We start from the raw sequence: 25307 nt of genomic DNA on the forward strand, positions 1-25307 counted from the left end.
TTTTACCAAAATTACGTTGGTCATAACGATTGAACAATTGGTGATTAGACGTTTTGTAACATTGTGGACCAATTGATCTTGGCCTTAAGTTTGTCTTACCTGACAGTAATTCAAAAACCCATCTTGTTTGAACTTGACTTCTTTACCGTATCCCCGTTATGAAACATTCCACTTTTTACACACAGTCTCCTCCAAAGTAAGATTGTTGAAATCACTGAAACATCAACTAAGTTGCCTACCTTGGTTTAAAAACTGATTGTGTTCATAGCATGTCTTTTGCGTGGAATATTTTATGAGACATAAGCAAGCGATGCAGGTTGTAGTGGCGAACAATACATTACTACAAAAAAAAATTAAAATTGACACTGGAGAAGTCAACTTTATAGTTTAGTTGTTAGTAGGCCATTATCCTCTATAGTCAAAAATAAAGATCAACAGATGTCACAGACCCTTTGTGTCTAATTTCGAGATCACTGGGTAAACAGAGTCGAAAAATGAATTAAAGTAACTATTGTTAATAGATAAGAGTCGTCGATTTGTCTATGTGGTAGTTTAGTAACTTCAATTCCATGTCAGGTTTATTGCATTTTTCTGTCTAGTTGCTTGCAGTTTATCCTTATTTTTTACGTCTACTAAATTCTGTAGTGTCTCCTTTCCGTGTATATTTTCATTCGTCATTCCTTTTGGTTAAAGGTTCTACAATACATTGATTCAACAGTTTTCTAGTTTTGAAATGATAAATCGATGTTCTGTCTAGAAAAATATCAAATTTCCTATCAAAATATTTCGATGTCATATTTATCGCCTACTTATATTTATTTTATTTATCTTATTTTTGTAAATATCTTGCAATTGAATAGCATTGACACAAAGAATATAATTAACATGATTTCATGAAATATTTCTGTATTGGATGATAGATGAAGGTTTGCCTCACGTTTAAACATCGGCGTGTTTCGAGTCTAATCCGTTGCATGCTCGTTGGTCAATTAAGATGGCAGGGGTCATATCATTATTTTTTCAAGAAGATATTCTAAGGGATTATTTCAAACTTTTCTTAAAGATGAAAATACACAACTGAATAGCTTGCCACGCACTTAAAGGTCCTATTTATTTATTCAATTTTTTGACACAGTAATACGACGAATGATAAAAGAAACCGGTTTTGTATTTAAACACAACTGATTTTTTTTCCCTCCTTTTGTTAGATATTAAGGAGTCTATCGTGAATTGACTTAAAGAAACACTAAAACAAAACAGAAAAACAGATTTTTAAAATCACTCTGAATGTAGAGTTCTTACAAAAATCATAGTGTTAAGTGGGTTATTGTTAATGCTAGGACTAATTAATCCTTTAGCAAAAGCTTATTACTTAAATGAAAACAAAATATTTATTATGAATAGTGAAGACGTTCATGGTAATCTAACAACCAAGCTCAATGATAAATGTGATGACTGACTTTTCAATCGTCAGCTTCCCTTACTTATGCAACAACATACCATCATCAATTGCATACGGAGTTTATATCCCTTAGTTGATTCGATACGCAAAAGCATGCTCTACGTATGCACAATTTCTAAAACGAAGTAAATTGTTGACAAACAAGTTGGTGAAACAAGAATATCAGCAGTCTCGTTTAAATTCATCGATCATTTCTGAAGTTATATGGTTGATACAATGACCTTGTCAGAAAGTACAATTTATCATTGAGTCAAATGCTGACTGACTTTTCTCATATTGTTTGTTAGTCCATTATTTTTCACACTGAATTAACGGATTGTTTCGTTATTTCCCGATAATGACAAGGAGCACATGTCGGGTGAGACCGGTCGGCAGGGGATGCTCACTCCTCCATGGCACCTGATACCACCTCTGATGTCTTAGAGGTCCGTGTTTCCTCTGCTTCTATTTTGTATTGTTTTATATACTTAACATAAACACGGACCCTGGAAATTCCAGAGAGGGGATCAGGTGCCTAAGATGTGAACGCATCCCCCGTTTATCAGATATATGCGCCTTGAGTCCTATATATTGATCAAATTTACAGGAGATACCGTAGCCAATCTGAATACAAAAACAAATGTCTTACGATTGGAATCAAGAAAGTCGGCCAAAATACGACCCAGTAACAGGATATATATTTTCTTAACAGTAATAAAATTTCTAAATGCTGACTTACAACGATATTGTAGAAATTCCTGTAGCATCAAATTATGTGTGAGTAGCATGCCCAGGTTTAAAAACTTATTGAACTCAAAACATGCTCCTGATTAGTGAATAAATATAAGTTGGGAGACGTAAACACCATAAGCAGGTAACAGTTTAATAACTACATATAAAAGGAATAATTGAAGCCATCTAGTTTTTAATTTATTGAGGGACAGTGTATAATTTGTAGAGAAGTCGTATGATTTGAAGTTCACTTTGATTTTAAAATTTAAGGCCTGTTCAGTTTTTAAAGATCCACATCTGATTTAGAATATGGTGTAGCACATGTAGTGCGTCTAAAGCTTCTCCTTAAAAGTAGTTAATACTATTTTAAGGAGCAAATAAAGGGGTATATTTTCTTTGGTTGGGCATTTTCTGGACCCGGGCGGCAATGTATATCTGTTTGTAGCGTTTAGAAATCCAGTATAGGTACAAACACTGAAATTTAATTAATTTTGAAGAATACCATCCTTGTAAATAAATAAATAAAACTAAGATACTAAGTAGAATGTGTAGTTCACTAAAATATCTTTAACGTTGGGTTGTAGTTTTATTATTTTTATTCAATCAAATTTAAAGCATTTGGTCCGATACTTCATCCATATAGGTTGTACTTTCCTGAACTTTCTAAACTCATATCCACTTAAATAAGGATTTTTACATCACCAGAGGGATCCTACACAATGTTCTGTTTCTTTTTGACCTTTTTACCCGGACACAAATGTGTATTAGACAGATAGACAAAACCAATGTCTCTTACTAGGTTTTTTTGTTTGTTTTGTGTGCTGGGGTAGGGGCATATATTGAGTAGAAAAGTGACATCCCAAACACAATCAATAAAGCTTTCCCACATTGTACATATTCAGAACTAAATGTATATCCTTGTAAACTATAATCAATAATTTTATTTACTGAAAAAATGACAAAACCCAGAATATTTCGTCTGTATGATTGATTGAGGGCTTGTTAATATAAATAAAATGTACATTTTTCTTTTCTTTTTTTTTAATATAAGAATACAATACAATCTAAATATATTTCTACCAGGCAATTTTAAAAATTGAGAGAGGAGGGAAGGGAGGGCGTAATTATCCTGTCTTTCCTGAACTTATTAAAAAAAATAATTTCCAACCTTGTGCTCTGTATACGAGCTCCAGTGACCAAGCATTTTTAGGCGCCGAGAATTCGTACAGTGTACTCGGTTGTTGGTTGTCCAGAGACCTTAATTTACTTAGTCCTTCTCCGTGGGAGATTCAGGTCAATTAGAAAAGGGACACTGACCCTAGAAATCCGTCTTATTGTTAACACAGTTCGTCCAGCTGTTCTATTATCCAGCTCTACAAAAATGTTTGTAATTGTATGTACTATTTTTAAAAGCAATATAATATGAAAAAGTACTTAAGTGATTTACTGTATGTGTACATAAATTGACGCATTCCTGCTAAATTACTGTAAATTGAGTGATTGGCGCAGGACTTCAAGAATTGGCATTTCACACGTCCGCGCAGTGCATTGTTTTTTACAACCTTGAAAGGACAGGGATTATGCCCCGTAATTAAAGATTCATAGGTATATATTTTTCCCTGTCCGTCTGTCTGTGCGTTTGTCTTCAAAAACTTCAACTTTGCTCATAACTTTATAACTTTGAGTGGATGGGCCAGGGACTATGACTTTCATATTTCACAGGCCTATTCCTTGTAACAAGATCTTTCCTTAGGTACCACCAAATCTGACCTTTTAACTTTGACCTTGGTGTTTGACCCAATTTTATAAAAAAAAAGAATACCCAACTTAACCGTTGATCGTAATTTTTAAACAGTTAGAACTAAGGCATTCATATTTCACAGATGTATTCCTTGTGAAAGGACCTTCATTTAAATATCAACAATTTTAACCTTTTGACTTTGACCTTGCAGGTTGACATAGCATTTAAGAAACTTCAACCTTTGCCATAAGCTGCCATAACCATCAGTATTTTACAACACATCTTTTTGAATTTAAAATTGTTGAGTTTCTGATTGACAATATTTATGTTGTTTTTGTAGACCAATTTTTCCAACAATCTATGGGAATTACCATGGATATCAATTGCGCCAGTTATAATAGCAGACCTATTTTTGTATTCATGTGAATCAGAATTCGTTCAAAATCTTACACGTTAAAAGAATAAAAACTCGCCGTGGCCTTCAACTCGACATTTAGATATATTGACGACGTATTGTAAATTAACTATTGTTATTTCCATTCTTATGTCGACACGATATATCCCGGTGAGCTTGAATTAAAAGAAACCACAGAGTCCGACACATCTGTTTCATATTTAGATATGTTACTTTAAAAAACGTTAATGGTAATCTAACAACAAAGCTTTGTGATAAACGTCATGACTTTACGAGGGCCGTTCAATAAATGATGTCATCGGTGCTCAGAAAGAAACCAAAAACGCCTTTCAATATTTAGTCTTGATAATTTCACTTAAATATTCTCTTTTAATTAAAATATATGTCTGTAACAATTTTATTCCATTTCTTTTGGAACACATTTTTGAGTATGACCCTTCGTATACTGGATTATGGCAGATCCTTTGATTTCCTGTACTTGTTTTCTCTTTCTGAAAGGTGTTTTTTCAAGTTTAGGAAATAAGACAAGTCAGTGGTTGAAAGACGTGGTAAATATTGTTGGTGTGACAAAACATTAATTTTCTGTTCAACCCCAAAACTCCTTTACTCTTCATGGCTTGTGGGTTTGGACGCTGTCCTGAAGAAATTTAATGTAGTGGATTCCTGATTCTGGTTCATTCCTCTCTTAAACCTTTCGATTTTTTTTTTTGCAAAAATTTTGCTTTCTAGACTCCTCCAGAAATTGAATTGCCTCCCTGAATAAGAATTTGAACAACAAGACCACTTATATTTGGGGAAATAGCATATAAACCTGTTTTGTGCTCTTGCAAATTCTTTGCTCTTCTCAGGCCTTTGCTGTTTTTCAAGTGTACCTTTGTCATCTGCATACGGAGTTTATATATTTCTAAGTTGATTCGATACGGAAAAGCGTGTTCTGCGTTTGAAAAATTTCTAAAATGAGATAAGTTATTGACAAACAAGTTGATGAAGCTAGAATATCAGTAGTCTCGTATAAAGTCATCATCTCGTTAGTTCCATGGTCGATACAATGACCTTGTTAGCAAATACAATTTATGATTAAGACAAAAGCTGACTCACTTTTTAAACATATTGTTAAGTCATAATTTACTCACTGAATTGTCCACGGATTTTCTTCGTTATTTCCCGATCATGAAAAGGATCACACGGCGGGTGTGACCGGTCGGCAGGGGATACTCACTTCTCCATGGCACCTGATCCCATTTCTGATGTTTTGGAGGTCCGTGTTTGCTCCTCTCTTGTTTGTATTGTTTATATTGATGGACTTTTGAGTTTGAATACTGTTCCTTATCTCCACACATTTCATCGATATGAATGTATGTTTAATAGAGTTATGCCTTCTGAGTAAGGGATTCAAATGCAAGCTAAGGTGAGGCTCAATCGATTATAATTCCTGATTATACATGGACTCTTTGAAAATATTGGAGATGCATAACAACGTGTATGTCATAATGTATCTAAATATGACAAGTGATTCGTTAAAACTCGTTCAGATCAACATTTCACATTTAAGTACATTTAGCAAAAAAAAAAATCTTGAACATTGTATGAATAATGTAAATCTATATATTATGTTTTATTACATGTGACTAAATGCATCTATGACTAAGCTAGTTAGATAACCGCATTATGTCTCATTATGTACTCTAAGTGATCTCACGTTAGGTGGGCTGTCTGCATGTAATGGGAGATATAAAAAGGACCATCTGAATACACTTATTATCCAAATAGATCAGACCCCATAAAACAGCAATTTAAATATACTATACGCATAATACATTGACATAAATATGTATTTACTCCACAATAAGACATTCTAGACATATATTTCTTCAATGAGAATGTTGAATAGAAATACATATTTTCAGGTAACCCTTGTTAAAGGAGACACGGTAAACAAACAAGATAATTGCATATTTTTTACATTAGACATGTGAGCTAATCGAATTTATGGTGTCACATGATACACATAAATCCGGCTGATTACATTTCAGAATAAAAGTTGAAAATCTCCGGCATTTAAAAAATATTTTTGAGGATGGATGAAGTCTTAAAGGGACACAACTAGAGTTTGGACAAATAAGAATGAGGTTTAGATACCAGTGACCGATCTAAAAAAAATATACATGTATATACACAAAACAACTCTGAGAATGGGGGATAAAGCACTGACCCGGAATTTCTAATCGTGAGATCCGAGATCAGGTACCTTGAAGGAGTAAGCATCCCCTGTTGATCGGTAACAGCTACCGTATTGACCGATAGTCAGAGTAAAGAAAATCTACAAATTTTGTTTAAAATGGGATGAAAAACTTTCAAAATTTTATTGAAGGATAATAAATTATTCATTAGTGAATATCCTTCTGTTACGTATTTTATACAAATAAAAACCAAATGGTATGGATTTCTAAAACTCCACTTCAACAAAATAAACTTATAATTAAATCAGTCAACTTTTAAAGTAAAATCATTCCTCATTCTTGTGGAAATTAATATTCAAAAATCTCTTTCCATCTGAAAAATATTTTGGAGACTTAAAATTCCTTGACAGAAAATATCCTAAAAGTTGCCAATACCTTGTATTTTGAAACAATCAAGAATAAAATTTATTGAATAATTATGTCGATACGATATATTCTGGTGAGCTTGAGATAAAAGATACCACAGAGTCTGACACGTCTGTTTCATATTTGGATATTTTACTTGAAAGAGACGTTCATGGTAATCAAACAACCAAACTCTATGATAAACGTGATGACTTTAACTTTTCTATCGTCAACTTCCCTTACATATGCAGCAATATACCTTTATCACCTGCATACGGAGTTTATATATCTCAGTTGATTCGTTACGCAAGAGCATGCTAGAACGTATGAACAAATTCCAAAATGAGGTAAATTATTGACAAACAAGGTGATGAAACAAGAATATCAATAGTTTTGTTTAAAGTCATCATTTTGTAAGTTCTATGGTCGATACAATGAACTTGTCAGAAAATACAAATTATCATTGAGTCAAATGCTGACTGACGTTTTTCATACTAATTGTTAGTCCATTGTTCATACACTGAATTGACTGCGGATTTTCCGTTATTTCCCGATCATGACAAGGAGCACACGGCGGGTGGGACCGGTCGGCAGGGGATGGTCACTCTTCTAAGGCACCTGATCCCACCTCTGATGTTTTGAGGCCTGTGTTAGCTCTGCTCCTATTTGTATTGTTTTATGGACTTTTGATCTTGAATGCTGTTCGTTTATCTCCACATGTTTCATTCTGACCTGCATTTTGATAAGTAATAGTTGGGAAATTTTATATAGTAGACACTTTACTTTGTATGTTCCAAATAAGAATTAAATTAAATTATTGTGATTTTTTTATACATCGGCTCTATTTCGTCTACTTTCCGACGGTTCCCAAGCTGTTTTCAAGTATGACAAAATTTTGAAATCAATAGGTATAAGACCATGAGATATTCAAGCTGAAAGTTGAACTCATTTTAAAAAGTCCAATTACTTTTGAAAAATTTGAAATCACAAAAGTTTACCAAAATCAATAACATCAAAACGTACCATTTTCAACACTTTACAACCATTCCTCACCATAAATTAAAGCTGATGCTCTTCGACATCATAACAAGCTGGTTTTGGGGGGTTTCTTTTTCAATAAAAATGGAATTCGTAAATTAACTTACTTTTAAAAGAAATCTTGTGTCTCTGATTAACAATGACCATGAAGTTTTTTAAGATGAAGTTTTCCAACGGTCTTTCGGAATTACTTGGTTGTCAAATGTGTTCCATTGTTAGCAGACCTATTTTTGTATTCTTCTACATGAAAAGAAATCTTGCTGTGACCATCAATTCAACATTTAGATATGTCGACAACGTCTTATCAATTACAATATTCATTTTATCTCATATGTCGATTCGGTATACCCCTTTAAGCTCAAAATAAAAAATGCCACAGAATCTGAAAAACCTATTTCATATCAAGATAATTTACTAGGAAAAGATAGTAATTGTAAACTAACAAAAAAAAAAACTTAAAAAAATCGTGACGACTACATTTCTATCAGAATCTCTTATGTAGCAATTTACTCTTATCACCTGCATATAGAGTTTGTCTCCATTTTGATTCAATATGCAAGAGCTTGCTCTACGTACGAACAATTTTTAAAAGGAGCTGAGCTCTTTGACAATCTAGCTGCAGATACTGTAGCGCTATGGTTTTATGTTTTAGTCTTTGACCATAACATCATATGGTCGAATACTAAAATATAAAACCATAACGCTACAGTTTCTGCAGCTATTGACAATAAAGTTGATAAAACAAAAAGATATCAACAGTCTCGTTTAAAGTCAACATTTTGCAAAGTCTACGGTCGATACAATAACCGTGTCAGCAAATACAATCTATCATGCATTAAGACGTTTTTCATATAAATTATTAAGATATTATTTACAGACTAAGATTTCTACAGATTTTTCCGTTATTTCCAGATCAGGACAGAGTACACGGCGGGTGTGACGGTCAACACGGGATGCTTACTCCTCTATAGCACCTGATAGCACTTATGTTGACATGTAGAGGTCCGTTTTTGCGTTGCTCCTAAACTGAATTGTATCATGGCTGCGGTGTTTTTCCTTTGAAGTCAAGTGTACAATAACTGGAGATACACCGATGGGCGGAGCCAGCCAAAACTGTGCCGTGTAAATGAATTATTGAACACCAAGGCGATTTCATCATTTTAATTTACATGTATATTGAATCTGAATTACAGAATGAATGGGCTTTGTAATATACAAATGCAAAATTTCTGCAAGTGAAATAAAAGTCTTTCACATAAGTTACAGTACGTATATATCCCTAAGTGAACTACGAAATGATTTTACGGATCTCTTCAAATATTCAATCCACAGTAACTAGAAATCAAATTCTTGACATGAATTCCAGACAGAAATATATTAAAATATCCCATCTGTTGTAATATAGGGCTTAAGCTGTACTGCATCCACAGATGAAGAGTAATTGACCCTGACACAGCGTTTTCGTGAATACAACAGCTCTCGAATATGTCAAATGATCAACGGGTATTTTTTTTTCTTGATTTTCGAATAACACTTGAATTTACCTTCTTCAACTTCGAATTTTTCTTCTTCGATATCAAAGTTTTTCTTGTGAATTTCATTAACAATCCAGGGGCGGATTGATATCCAGCAATTTTTGAAAGGGGGAGGCTCCAGGTCGGTGTCCCCAGCACTCATGCACAGAATCACACCTCCAGAATCACAACTCAGTCACTTTATATACCGTAGCTACCAAAAGAAAAAGGGGGCCTCCAAAACAGTTGACAAGGAAATCCGGGAGGGGGGGGGGGGCTGGTATGCTGCAATCCGAATATAAATTCCATGAACACACGCACGTAAAATGTTTATTAAAATACTGACAGGAAGGAGAGATTATCGATGCGGTCACCTGACAAAAACTATATTTTCTATTGGTGTAATTAAAAATCATGCTGAAAATCTGTGACATGACGTTTGATTGGCCATGATACAATGCAAAGTAATTGAATATTTATTATGGTGTATCCTGATTGATTTGGACGATAGGGCGGGACGTTTATTGTTTTTGTCCTGTCTGTCTGTCTGCCCTTCGTAGAAAAATAACTCAGGATACACCATAATAAATATACAATAACTGTTACTTGTTTCGATGGGCTTTTGAGCTTGATTACCTTACTATTCATTATTTCTATACTTCATTCCCTTATTTATATCCCTATGCAAAAGTTTAATCACCTTTTCATGGCCCCATCTACACTACCTGTGGGTGTTCCTATATCAATATGAATCAACCTGACTTTACTGTTCTAGATCCTTTGTTTGCATTCCTCTAAATATAAAGTAGATCGCCTATCATAACCCTATTTTACCTCAGGGAGAACGATTTCAGTTAACTATTTTTTGCACCATATACTGTATTTGAGAGAGCCTCCACATTAGTATGACCGAACATGGTTTTGCTCTTCTTAAGAAGCATTTGAAAGAATTTATTAAATAAATGTTATATAAAAAATTGATACCCCATTGTAAACCCACCTATCTTCGGGGGCTATAATTTAAACAAACTTGAATCTAAACTACATGTATGTTATATATAGTCTGTCCCACGGTACCAAGGACCTCACTTTTCGCTTCATATCTCAAAATGTATAAATACCTTGGCCTCCAACCTAGGTCCGATCAACAGATCATTTTTTTTCCAAACTTCCCCCGTTTATCCGAACCCTCGAGGTCAACCAGTGTATACACACGGCGGCAAATTCAAAGTCTACGGGGATTTAACATTGTCAAAATGGCCGCCTCTTCGGAAGGGGGGAGTGCATTATTCGTGTTATTTCGATTTTTTCCGTCGACCGTCTTCAGTGACGTCACTGTCGTTTCAACGCTGCTCACGTTGACGGTAATAACGCATGCGCTGAAGAAAATTCCTGAAACTCCAAGACCGGAACTTGACCAAAATCAGCAATCAGTCAGCTTATATATACACATTATTCCAAAAGAAAATCACAATGCCTAGACCAAAAATCAAAGAAACGTCAAATAGTAACTTCGGTGCAGGTATATACAAGTCTATGAATATAAATTCCATGCACAGAGTACCTGTTGACATCTTGAACAATGTCGTTTGCAACCATGGCACTTCTGTACCCTATGTTTACAAATTTTACGGTGTATTTTCGGGTATTTTAGATTGATATCCCAAATTAATCATAATAAATACGAATAATTAGAAACGATAGAATTTACCTGTGAATGCAAAGTAATTCCAATATACAGCTAAATCCATAACTTTAACAGTCTTTCTTATGTGCCTGGATCGATAGATAGCATTTATTGTTTTTGTCCTGTCTGTTCTGTTGTCTGTTTAACTTTTAATGACCTTTAGATTGAATAATTTCTCCTTAGAGTTAATCACTGCATGAACAAAAAATTAGGCATGTCGCCTGTACAGATTTAATTGATCAGTGAAAATCTGTTCCATCAATGAAACGTATAAACATCATTAAAACAATAATACAATAGTTTACGATAATTTTTTATTAGATATACCTTTTATGCTATCAAGATAATTGCTTTTATATCTGATTTATCGAATACAATGCAGATCTAGGTTATTTGTAAAACATTTATTTAACGATAGTTTTTTGTTAGATATGTTTGCTTTCTTCCACACTTTGTTCTCTAAGACAAGCACGGAAAATCTTAAATAAAGGGTTGGGGATATTTAAAAAAAAAACTAACCTCCTGAAAAAGAAAATGTACTTAAAATTGCCCAAAACTCAAAAATCTTGTCTTATTTCAGGCACGTAGCATCGTTTTTGAAAGTGGGGGGAGGGGCCAACCAGAGAAATTTTTTTTCACTTACTTGGAAAAGTTGACAAGCCAAAAAAAAAAAACAAAAACAAAAACAAAAAAAAAAAAACAACGAAAATTAAAAGTTGTCCAAACTCGAAAATCCTATTTCGGGGGGGGGGGGGGTGGGGGGGGGGGGGGGAGTTAACTTTTACAAAGCCAAGTTACTTTCAATTCCAATTTTTTCCAAACTTTTCTTTGGTACCACTATACTATCGTACTGTGGTCAAAAAGTGGGGGGGGGGGGGGCAATTACATTTTAAATGAACATTTTCTATATCAAAGGTTATGTTGGTGAAAAAAGTGGGGGGGGGGGGGGCAGGCCTCCCCTGCCCCCCCCCCCCCCCCCCGGTTGCTACGTCCCTGTATTTTGGAAGGGGGCTAACTTTTAGAATTACAAAGATGTAGTATCGCATCATATTTTCCAAAGCAAAGCGGGTCTTTTTTGTTTCTGTCTTGTTAACAAAATTTCTCATACTAAAGAAGATGGGCGCATTTGGCAAGTGATCTGCAGGAATCATAGTAAGAAACAGCTGCATTTCATTTCCGGAATTTTTTGAAATTATCATCTTTTCATTTCCGACATTTTTCAAATACATAATGTACATGTAGTACTTTTAGTAACAAATATGAAGACTTTACTTTTGAATAATTTAAAGAAAAAACATAAATAAATCATTGAAATCTAATATCTGAGTTTTGTATATATATCAATAACTTGCACATAAATGTGGTGCTGTCACTGACATTTAATTTGAGTGCACATTAGATGTGGTGAAAAAGTTTATGCTCATAGAACTCTTTACCTTTATACGCACAGGTAAATTCCGGAAATGAAAACAAAATTATGTCGGAAATGAAAACAAAAATGTCGGAAATGAAATTTAAAAATATGTCGGAAATGATATGCATATTTCCGAAAATGAAATGCAGAGGTACGAAACATACGAAACATTTATGGTCTAAACGTCCATGATTTAGTTGGCTGAACATAACTGGTCAGATTTTACCATCACGTGCACGTCCAAAGGTTTTTTTTTTCATTTAGTTTGAAAGAACTTAGTGAAATTATAACATTTATGTCCGTTTTTCCTAGGAGGTACTAAAACATAGTAATGTTTTCCAAAAAATAAACACCTAAAATATTAATATCATATCATAATAATATCATAGATGTATGTATATGTACATTATAGAATAGAAGATTGGAATTGATTTCGATCGAGAACCAAACTGAACCAAAATTTGTCTAATTCAAAATTTTAATAAATTAGTGTATAAAACGAAACTGACAAAATAAATGGTTGTTTGTTTGAAAAAAAAAAAAGAATGCCGCATGCATGCAAGGCTCGAACCTAAATCTTAACTGAACACTGGTAGCCCAACATACTGAGCTATCGCCGCTACACATAAACTGAAGATTTTAAAAGGACAAAGAAACACCATATTCACACATTTTAAATTTTTTAGGAAAAGGTCATTTTTCATGGTCTCTGGGTCTACTCTCCATTTTTTGAAAATGTGTATTCGTTTCTTTGAATTAAAATACACACAAATAACGTTTAAAAATCATGGAGAGTTCGAAGACCCAGAGATAGAAATTTTTTAGAAAAACGTGTTTAAGAAATGTACCATTTTGTACCAATTGTCTGATCTGGCCAATTTTCAAGCTATTTTTTAGCAAATCAAAACTCAATTTCGGGAAAACATTTTCCTTTCCCGTTGCACAGGAACCCAAAAAATAAAAAAAAAATGTAAAAATTTCATGTGACATGTCGATAAAATTTTCACTTTTCAATTCCTGCCGAATGCCAATCAAAAGCGCCCTCGTTCTTTAGAGAAAAAAAATCTTTCTTGAAAAAAAAAGGATGGGTGACAGTCTCCCTTTCATGGGATGGGGGAGGGGGCAGCTATACATTATCAGTTTGGGCACCATCAACTAACAAAAAATCCTTGATAACTTATGCAAAAAATAAAAAGGTAATCAGAAGTTCATATTAACGAGACACATGTGTTTGTGAGTCCTGTTTTCTATTGTGTTATATATCTGCAAAGTTCTTGGGAGCACGACTCCCTATTCCCTCCCCCTTATGGTTCCTAAGACCATGTCATTGACTAACTTTCAGCGTTTGAAGTTTGAACTCTGCCTTGAGTAAACTTCGACTTTGTTTCAAAGTTTGAAAATAAATTGTGTGAAATAAATTTTATGAACAAATGAATTTCAGTTTTCAAGGACATGTATTCAAAAAGTTATTAAATTGCACATTATATAAGTTAAATGCAGTGCCTCTAAAGGTTATTAGATCGATCTTCATTTATTAACGTAAATAATTTACGTGTGCATACCTAATCCCCCCCCCCCCCCCCCCCCCCCCCGCCCCCCATCAATAACAACAAGAATACATTTAAAAAAAAAAAATAGATTCAACATGACACCACCGGACATTTGGGAAGGACGCAGCACAGTCGTTTTTGAAAGGGGACAGGCAGAGAAAAAATAAGTCGACTGGAAAATCCTAGTGTTTCCAGGGGCGAGTAGGGGTCTAACTTTTTTCAGTACAATTCTTTCATACACACTTATTTCCCCTCATGACTATACCATGTATACTGCAACAAAAAAGGGGGGATGTCCTATCAATGAATGGTAATCAATAATTAGCCCCCTATCTCCCCTCCCCCGGCCCCCCTTAATTGTTGAATGCATATTACATTAAGAAAAATGGGTCCCGATTTGGTAATAAATTCTATTCTATTCTATCCTATTCAATAACTGCAACATAATTATATATCTCCCCACTGCCCTAAACGTGAGAAATCCATATCAAGACATGTAGAACCTCTACCTCGCTATATTCACAAGTTTCATGCCCCAGTGACCACGCCATGCTTGGCGCGTGTTTTTGACCACGTGAACTGGTAATCACTCAGATATAGAGACTTGGCGAGTATTGACATATTTTCCTGGCGATTTATTGAGACTTTGAGATTTCTTCTGATTTTGCTGTTCTATGAACGGATCTTTCGATTCTTCAGCAGCTCAGCAGATGGACGACGCAGGTAAATATTATGAATAGAATTACCAGAACATCTCAATTTTAAAATCATAAAAATGAAGCCAACATGGCCAAGTCACTGAATGATAGCCTTTGTTTACCAAGAAGTTTAACTTTAAAGTATCTCCTATATCATGATATTTGAATAAAATGTGATGATTCATGTCTCGGGGGTGTTTGTGTTGGGGTTGGGTGGGGGAGTGAGGACATGGTGCAAGGGGAGAGCCCCCCCCCCTCCAAACGAAATAAGTTTTTTAAAAATCCTGTTTGGAAAAGAAGTTTACTTTTTTGTGACCACTCTTTTAAAATATAGTATTTCTCGTCTGAAATTGCCAGAATCTTGAAGTAAAATCAGGGACCTATATACTAACTATACTTAGTATATAGGTCCCTGGTGAAATGTCTCGTGTTTTTAACAGGTCCAGTACCAGTGTAGATTTTTTAAATTAACATGTTTAGCTATATAGTAACATGTAGCTTTATTTAGCCTCTTAATGCAACTTATATCAAAATTGTAACCATAAAAAATATTTTATGAAAAGAAAACAATTTTTTTACTTTCTCTTAAAAAAAATGCAAAAAAAAAAATGTTATAAATTAATTTAGAGCTGAAATTGGTGATTTACAAGGCTGAAACCTTGCATAGTTGAAAAGGCAGGTCTTAAAGAGCTCTTCAGTAAAATTTTGGGTTGGCACTCCTCCTTCATTTAAATGCACCTGACCTCCAAGGCAGGGTTGCATAACAATGATTGACCCCTAATTCAACGAGACCTTGAAAGTGGAGGATCACAATTCTTGTATCTGTCCCCCGCTAGTGATCTCATTTGTCTGTCAGTCTGCAAGTCTGTTCTGTTGGTATAAAAACTTTAACCTTGCTAATATTTTTTGAATGAGACAAGATAGGGCTTTCATATTACACATGTTTAACAGTATATTACCTGTGATGAGACCTTTCTAAATACACTATGATTTTTGACCCCTTTACCAGTTTGACATACTTTTAAAAATTTAAATATTACTTTGAATTGGCCATAACTTTTGAATGAGAGGATAAATTGCATATCAACCATGTGTATTACCTGTGACAAGACCTTTCTAAATACACTATGATTTTTGACCCCTTGACCTTGAAGTTTGACATACTTTTCAAAAATTAAAGCATTGCTTTGAATCGGCCATAACTTTTGAATGAAAAGAGATAGAGCTTTTATATTAAGCATGTGTATTGCCTGTGACAAGAGCTTTCTAAATAAATTAAAATTATGATTTTTAGCGAGGCACCTCAACAAAGTTGGGGGAGCTTCGAATATAAATCACTGCAAACCTTTTATTTTGCTTTGTTTTTGTAGAAAATGTTTCCTTATTCGTGAAAATTAATTGCTGCGGATTGATTTCAAATTGATGAATCAGGAATAAAAGATGACGTGAATAATAGTTGGTTTACAGTATTACTTCCAGTTGATTGAATTTTAAGCATTTATTATGTAGACTCTCTTAGTTGTTTTTATTTAACATATGTTTTTCTTTTGTACATCAGATATGGCTGACCTTGATGCCCCAGCTGAGGACATCTGGAGTGATGATGGAGAGTAAGTATATACTGTTTAATTGTGTTCACATTTTAATTGAAGGAACTTTAAGATTGAATTTTTGATTTCATGTTAAAAAAGACATACGGTATGCATTTTAAAAAAGTTCAGCATTGTCAGCTTGTTGTCGATCAGAGACCTTAAGAGCTAATGAGATAGTAAGGAGTACTTGCCAACCTCCAGCATGTAAATATCTGGTCATGACCAGATTTGGAAAGTGAAAAATCTGGTCATAACGCCGTAAATTACGACATTCACGACATATTTACCATGATTGAATTTTATACATATATATATATACATAGTATTTGTGTATTAATTAAGAATTCTTTTATTGAAAAAGGATTTAATTTACTATATGACAAAATATTCATACATAATTTGATTTAATTTACATGTTAAAAATGAGAATTGAAGGTTTCATATTTCATTATTGACGTGAAGTTAAGTGTGTATTTTTAAAAAAAAAAAAAACCTTTTCAGTTTCTGCTAAATTTGAAAGTATACCAATTTCAGTTTTGAAGTTATTTTTCCTCTCTCTTAATTAATTAACTACATTTGTACTACAATATGTTTTAAATGTGAAGTTAGGCCTACACTGTCTTCAATCACTTCATTTTATCTAGAATGAAAGTTTTTTTCCCAAGATTCCTGGATATGTACATAAATATATATTGTTTCTCTTTTTCTTGGTTCAATCAGAGACATGTGTTTGAGTCAGTTTGTTCCTGTTGGCCCTGATAACGATCTAGTTCTATCGGAAGCCATTTTAATTGACTTCAAACATTGATTTGTCAAAACATTTTAACACCCAGTTAATATTGTTTACACCTGCACTGATAATTAATTCATCGCCATCTGCATTGTTTACGTAGATGGTACGTCTAAGCTTTGGTTGTAACTGGAAGTTAAAAGTGCAACCTAATTTACGAACTAAATCCGGAAATCGGGAGATTTTCGGGTTGTCCGGCAAAAATCGGGCGATAAGCATGACCCGCCGGGTCATAAAAAATAATCGGGTTATGGGTTGAAAAATCGGGTGTGACCCGACGAAATCGGGTGAGTTGGCAACTTATAATGGTAAGGACTGTCTTTGTTTATATGCCCATTTAGCATCTGTCTGTCCGTCTGTGAATTATTTTTGAAAATGTTGATTATTTTTCCTACAGTTTAGGTTTAAATTTCAGCAGGTATTTTCCATATCATATAATATTGGAAAAGAGGTCCAGGCCCTTGAAATTGGGAATTTTATGACTTGATCAAAAATTGGGAAATTTTTATGTACTTTACGAGGGTTGTCCCAGAAAGTCGTAGACAGGGATAACAGTTTAGTTTCTCTTTGTTTAATTAAATTTCTATTCTTGTCATAGCAAAAAAGTAACATTTTATGATCATGCATTTCAAGTTTCATGATAAGGCCAGCATTTTTTTATTTTTAGGTTTACAAACCCCCCGCTAGAGTTTTTGAATTTTCAGAAAAAAAATAAAATTGAGAAAAACAGAATTTTTTCTTTCCGATGTCAAATTTGAGTCGGGATCGAGATTTCAAATTTACGAACTCGTACTTCCGGTTTCAAAAAATGCATGATGGCGGGTAACGAAGGTAGATTTGTCAAGTCCATAGCAGCACTAAACCTTGGTTTAATGTAAATATTTATCGATAGGAGTGCCATTCAAAACGTCTCACTCATTCAGGGAACAAATAAAGTACGTGCTAACAACTTTGTTGCACAATGACATGTTGGTGAGATAATGTATCCGTATTCAAAAGTATCTGTCATCTGTCTGTTAATTAATTTCCTCCCACAGGTTTAAAACTGCCCATGGTTTCTCTTGTCAGAGACATTGTTTAAGTTTCTGTTATAGCTTTCAGTCTTAGCATCATTCTTCAGAAAGGGGTTGCTTATGCTTCAGATGTAATGAATAAAACTATGGGAGAGATTAAGTCCATTTGAGGAAGAAATAAACAATTATAATTTTGCCTAAAGAAACAAAATATTTCAAATATTTAAAAACAAGTATATACAAAATTACAAATATATACAGGCATGTAGTATCGTTTGTGGCAGCCAGAAAATTTATTTTACACTTAATTGAAAAAAAATTCCATCCTACTCCCAGTCTGTTTAAGTGTTTTATGAAAGGAATAATTATTTTAGGTCTCAAGTATATTTTTAATTTAGAACAATTTCTACACATTCATCTAATACATATTAAAAAATTATATTTAATATGAAGATATATATATATATATATGTGTGTATATTGAAAGAGTTTAAAAAATCTGTTTTTTTTTTAAATCTGTATTTTGTCCAACATCACAAGATTTATCATTTAAATCACTGGCCCCAACTGGTAAACAATTAAGGGTTCTATTTTCCCCTTTGTAACCCTTATGTGTCCAGTGGCAAGGAGCCTGTTAGGAGAGCATTAAAAAAGAAGCAAAAATTAATATAGAAAAAGTCGATAATGTATCCAAAAAAAATAATTTTTTTTTTTTTTTATTTCCTCCTCCTACGGGACTTTTTCATTCTGATGTTCGTAAACCTAAAAATAAAAAAATGCTGGCCTAATAATATATAAATCTAATATGAAAATTATGTAAAAATAAAGAGAGAATGTAAGTGTACACCGGTGCACGAAAGCAAGCATAAATTACGTCTGACTCTTATATTAACATGTATTAACATTTAGTATTTTTTTTTAAAGTAGGTCTACACTCGCACTACGTCATTTATGAATAGTAAAACCAGAACCACGCTTCTTTTTTCCGAGATGTGATTTTTGAGCTATATTGGTTTGACTTTTACTTAGCGTTTTAAATATCCGGTAAAGATTTTGTTCCAAGTTGCTCGCGTCAACAAACGTACAAACACTGATTCTACAGTTTAATTAATTAAAAAGAGAAGGCTGGGAACAACTTTCGGTTGACAGAAATAATTACGTAAGAAAATGATATTTCTGTGAATGATGCATGTGTTATATGCCGTGCCGATAACACGGACCACGAACATGCTATATCAGAACATGTTTCAAACTGTCGAAATCGAGGCGACAATTGTCGGCGGCCAAGTTAAAGTTACTAGTGATAGGCCTAATTCGGAAGAAAAGTAATGACTACGATTTGACTTAGACAATTTATGAATTTTACTAATGAAACATTACAAAATTAAATTTACTTTGAATAACAATTATTGTATAAAACGCCATACCCCCCCCCCCCCCCCCCACCTGCTTACCCACGAATCACAATGCAAAAATTATCTTTTGAATATAATTATATGACAAAAGTTGATTCACTTGCAGCTCTGTAACAAAATTATCCAGTTTGTTAGAATCAGTCAATCGATCACTTTCATTTTCATTGTCTCCAATTTACAGACAACTAATGTGTGTTTTAATTTTTTTAAAGCGTAAAATAAGATAAATTTTAGGGACAATAGGTATTGGGTGTGTATAGTTATTGTTTTAAATATGTACAACTTTGTTAATACAAATATACACTCAAACATTAACAGTATTACAGGAAAATGTGGCAATATATTACTTCTGGAAGAAGGAAATTAGGGGGTACCTTTAGTGTAGAGCTTATACCACGAAAAGTCATGTGTCAACATAGAATTTTTTTAAGCTTATTCTTTTTCTTAAATATTATTTAGTAAAAATAATGCAAATTTACGAAGTTTGAGTCCATAATTTTTTTTACATGGCCGAGATTGAACTGTAAAGCATATTTTCTCATATTAAATTTTGATAGGTTAGCCTAACAAAGTGCATCTATTTATAATAATTCATGCAAAACAATGATTATATATTGTTTACTAACATTTTTCTACTTTATTTGTCATCTCCCTCGGGAGATGACACATTAAGATTGTATGCCGGAAGTAAAGTCCTAGTGTAAGCCTCCATTAATTTTTCGGGAATCCTCGATGTTTTACAATATCTCAAGTGAGAATCTACACAAGGAGTTCCAAGTAGCCTGTAAACTGGTTTTATTTTAGAAGAAATATTATAAATATAGCTTAGAAGTGTGTGATCTACTTTCGGTTTAGGCCTATTTGAAAGGCAAGGATAATTTAGAAAAGAAGTACGATCCTAATATAAATATCTCAAGTTTTGGCATGCGCGGATCTAGAGGGGGGGGGGGTCGGGGGGTCAGGACCCCCCCCCCCCCCCCTGGAATTTCCACAGTTAAAAATGTATATACTAAAGCAAAAGAAAAGTCACCTTGCCGTGGACCCCCCTGGAAAACGCTGACCCCCCCTGGTGAACATGAATATGTGTGAAATGGGTATGAAATGTGAGAGATTTGAGGCAATAGAAGTCATTGACTCCCCCCCCCCCCCCCCCCCCCCCCCCCCCCCCCCCCCCCCAAACACACACACACACGAAATAGGTTTTTCACGTTTGGGCGAGTTAAGTTTTTTTTTTTTAATTGCTTGTCAAGAAATTTCTAGGATTGGAATTTTTTTTTAACTGGGTGGACCCCCCCCCCCCTGGAAAAAATTTCTGGATCCGCGCCTGTTTGGTGTGTCGTATATATATTGATCCTCAATACTATGCCTTATTAAATTGGTAAGCCACACAAGGAGAACTGACAATGACGTGATTTCTATATATAGATTTGTAATAGTATCCGTAGTTAAATCACTGCGTGCATGGTACCCTGCCCCTTATTTTTCTTAAAAGTGAACAAAACGTAGGTATAGGTGGCTTCTTTCGAAAGGTTTAAATACTTAAGCTACGTGGGTAGGAATCATCTTTGGACTGTTCTTTTTTATGTTAAAATACTTGTCAGCTTAGTTTTCTGTTTGCTGAATACTGTAAATGTATAACATTTGGCGTGTACGATATTTGGCAGAACTTCAATTTGAACAAGTTAGCGTAGATTTGATTTAGCGCTGTCTGAATTTGGCAGATATAAAAGTTAATAAACAAGACATTTAGCGATGTACTTGAATTAGCAGACTCTGCTTTCCGCCAAAATCGCTAAATAGAATACACCGCTAAATGTAATACGTTTACAGTAAGTCATTGGGAACTTCACGTATAATAATCCATATATTCATTGCATTAAAGTATTTCCCTTTCTGTTTTATTTCTTTGACATTACTGATACCAAAGAGATGACATTTCAGGCTTTCTGGAAAGCCAAACTTGTTTGGGTATTAAAGTTGAATATTTAGACTTTAATTCATTTATATACAACAAAATCTAGGATATGTAAATTTTCAATATTTTACATTTTGGGGTATATACTCTGATAGGCAATAGCGAGAAAGTTAACATGTTGACATATATTTTTTCTTGCATCTATCCATTGCTGGGATGTATGTCTATCTTATAAATTAAAGCAGATTTTTTAAGATTGAGCCCATTTAGTGCCGAGTGTAGAACTACCTTAAGTGATAGACCACTCTTGACTAAGGGATTTAATTAAATTTACTAACGTCAGTTTGTTTTTTATTTGATTTTTTAAACAGATTCAAATTTCAGTTGAAAGTTAGTCGAAAGGCCTTATGTTGTAGGCAGTAGGGAATACATGTATACATATTGTTTGAGGTCAATCGCGTCCAGATTGTTCCCAATTGATTGTTCTGCATTTTTACTCTACTTCTTTCATGCCGTAACTATTTTGGTATAAAGGAAAAAAACTCTCATTGAATATTGTGCCCATTTTTTTATCATAACTTTTTTTTAAAATTTTATCATAACTTATATTTTTTTAAAATATGGTGTGTTAATGTCACTTCTGTACTCTTTTTTCCCATCTCTGATGTATATAAAGCATATCCAACACAATTTATTACATCTTCATGTGCCGGTTACGCATTTGAAAATGTCATTTTTATCAAACTCAATTCCAATGATACTATGAAAATCATGACACAAATCGTCTGGTTCTAAAGCTATTTATTTTAAATTTTGACATATTAATATTATTAAGATTTTGATTCTGGTTTCAGTGATGTAAATTTTAGTTCTATGTATTTATATGAAAATTTGACTTGGATTCTGGTTTTGCTGATTGAAATTTAAATTCAATCTTTTTCATAGTACTAAAGAAATAAAAGCAAATGTAATAGTTATATGCGTAAATTATTCTGAATTTTGTGCATGCCCCGACAGGCCTTATGGGCCTTTACATAAATCATCCTAATATTATTAATATGAAAGATATATATTTAAAAATTCACAATTTAATTAAAGAACATTGAATATATTATGCCTATGCAAAATTTGGTTAGTATTGGTAGCATATGTTTAAAAAATTATAAACATTGTCTACGACTTTTTGGGACAACCCTCGTATCATGCATGTTTATGTGCGGCATGAATTATATCCAACAAAATGCCTAACATTGATCTTTTATATAGGAAATATCTTTAAAAATCTTCTTCTCAAGAACCACTGGGCCAGAAAAGCTGAAACTTATTTGGAAGCATTATGGGATTGTGTATTCTAAATTGTTAAAATCATGACCCCTGGGGGTAAGTCTGTGCTACAATAGGTATTATTATTAGGTGTCTGTCCATAACATAATAACATGAGTAATCCATTTTTTTCCCTTCCACTTTTGAAACTGTTTATAATTTTTAAAACATGTTTATCACATGCCATGCTGCACCAATATGTGAGGAATAGGTGAAAGGGGCAAAAATTTCTCTGTATACAGAAATATATAACGAAAAAAACTTTTGTAAAAATCAAATTGCCTTAATAATATTATTTCAAATTTGTCCACACAACAAGAGAAATAAAACAAGTTTTATGACAGAGTTTGATCCTGGACTTGTGATTGTAGCCCATTTGAGGAGAGGTTTCGATTGCTGCGTGAAGAAGTGCAGGCGCTCAGATCTTTCGGACTAGAGCTCCAGGAGGAGCTGCGGCGAATGGATGAGGAGAGTGAGGTAAACATTAACAGTAACACAGCTCGTACCCTGTTTACAAAAAAAGTATATATTTCACGGGTGTATTCAATTTGTTATACTCTGTACAGAACACTGAGCACGGACTGACTTTATTAACTGCCAGTGGGTGTAATTGTTTTGCTATAGAACATTTCTACTCTGAATTTTCTGTATTATAGTTTTAACATTATTCATTAATACACAACTAAATTGCCACTTTTCTTAAGTATTAAGAATAAAAATTATAATTAGTGAAAGTGCAAGGATGTGTCAATCAAACCATCCAGAAACACTAAGTTTCAATTAGGCCTACTTTGAGATGAAAAAAGATATTTATTATATTTTCGTGTGAAATGCTATTTGAAGTTAATATTTTAAAACTTTCTTGAGTTTCTCTGACAGGTTGTTACTAAAGCATACGTAACCTGTACATAAAAACATGACATAATTAATAAAATGCATTCTCTTGATAGTTAATGAATAATCGCACTATACAAAGGATATAAATTGATATTGATCAACTATTTAAAACCTGTAAATAATATTCCGTTTAATAATAACATGTATTTTTCATTGTTAAAAAATTCCTCAATCTGTCTCTCACAGCACATGAAATACGTCATTTTTAGCTCACCTCAACGAAGTTGGGGGAGCTTATGTAATACCCTCGGCGTCGGCGTCGGTGTCGGCATCGGCGTCCCAGGTTAAGGTTAAGTTTTTTGGAGCAGTTTTCTTTTTAAGTACTTCTATGTCCTATATTGATTAAACATGCATGGAAGATGCTTCTAGTGTGTTTCATTGTACCAGTCAAAGTTTCAGATGCTGCAATTTCAGCAAAGGAATGACCTGTTTAATGTTTTCAGAGCAGGTTAACATTTTTGGTGCAGTTTTTGGTGTAGGTCTCATTTCCAAGGAACTATAAGCCCTATGTTGACCAAATTTGCATGGATGATACATCTAAGGATGCACACTACCAGGCTTGCTTCGGATGCTGAATCTGACCTACAATTTCCGGTTGAGTGAACAGGTTAAAGTTTTTGGTGCAGATTTCATTTCCAAGTAACTATCAGCCCTATGTTGACCAAACTTGCATGGATGATACATCTAAGGATGCATACTACCAGGCTTGCTTCGGATGCTGAATCTGACCTACATTTTACGGTTGAGTGAACAGGTTAAAGTTTTTGATGCAGGTTTCATTTCCAAGTAACTATGAGTTCTTTAGTGACCAAACTTGCATGAATGATACTTCTAAGGATGCATACTACCAGTCTTGCTTCAGATGCTGAATCTGACATACATTTTCCGGTTGAGTGAACAGGTTAAAGTTTTTGGTGCATGATTCATTGAGTTCTTTAGTGACCAAACTTGCATGGATGATACATCTAAGGATGCATACTACCAGACTTGCTTCGGATGCTGAATCTGACCTACATTTTACGGTTGAGTGAACAGGTTAAAGTTTTTGATGCAGGTTTCATTTCCAAGTAACTATGAGTTCTTTAGTGACCAAACTTGCATGGATGATACTTCTAAGGATGCATACTACCAGTCTTGCTTCAGATGCTGAATCTGACATACATTTTCCGGTTGAGTGAACAGGTTAAAGTTTTTGGTGCATGATTCATTGAGTTCTTTAGTGACCAAACTTGCATGGATGATACATCTAAGGATGCATACTACCAGACTTGCTTCGGATGCTGAATCTGACCTACATTTTACGGTTGAGTTAAAAGGTTAAAGTTTTTGATGCAGGTTTCATTTCCAAGTAACTATAAGCCCTGTGTTGACCAAACCTGCATGGATGATACATCTAAGGATGCACACTAATGGACTTGCTTCGGATGCTGAATTTGACATACATATTTCAGATGATAGACCAGGTAAAAGTTATGGGTGCAGGTCTATACCAAAAAACTATAAGGTTTATATAACATTGTATAAACCAAACTTGTACAAATGATGCA

General features: G+C 33.9%; 1 long non-coding RNA gene across 1 annotated transcript; it reads left to right on the top strand.

The window, feature by feature from the left end:
- The first annotated feature begins 14613 nt into the window (after nt 1–14613).
- Nucleotides 14614–23318, top strand: LOC134280504 (uncharacterized). The gene is made up of 3 exons (XR_009994918.1): nt 14614–14840; nt 16374–16425; nt 23235–23318. It is a non-coding gene; the product is annotated as an uncharacterized LOC134280504 (long non-coding RNA).
- Nucleotides 23319–25307: the final 1989 nt, after the last annotated feature.

This window comes from Saccostrea cucullata, unplaced genomic scaffold (assembly GCF_032062105.1).
Source record: "Saccostrea cucullata isolate Sc308-1 unplaced genomic scaffold, CSIRO_AGI_Scuc_v1 ctg105, whole genome shotgun sequence".
NCBI lineage: Eukaryota > Metazoa > Mollusca > Bivalvia > Ostreida > Ostreidae > Saccostrea > Saccostrea cuccullata.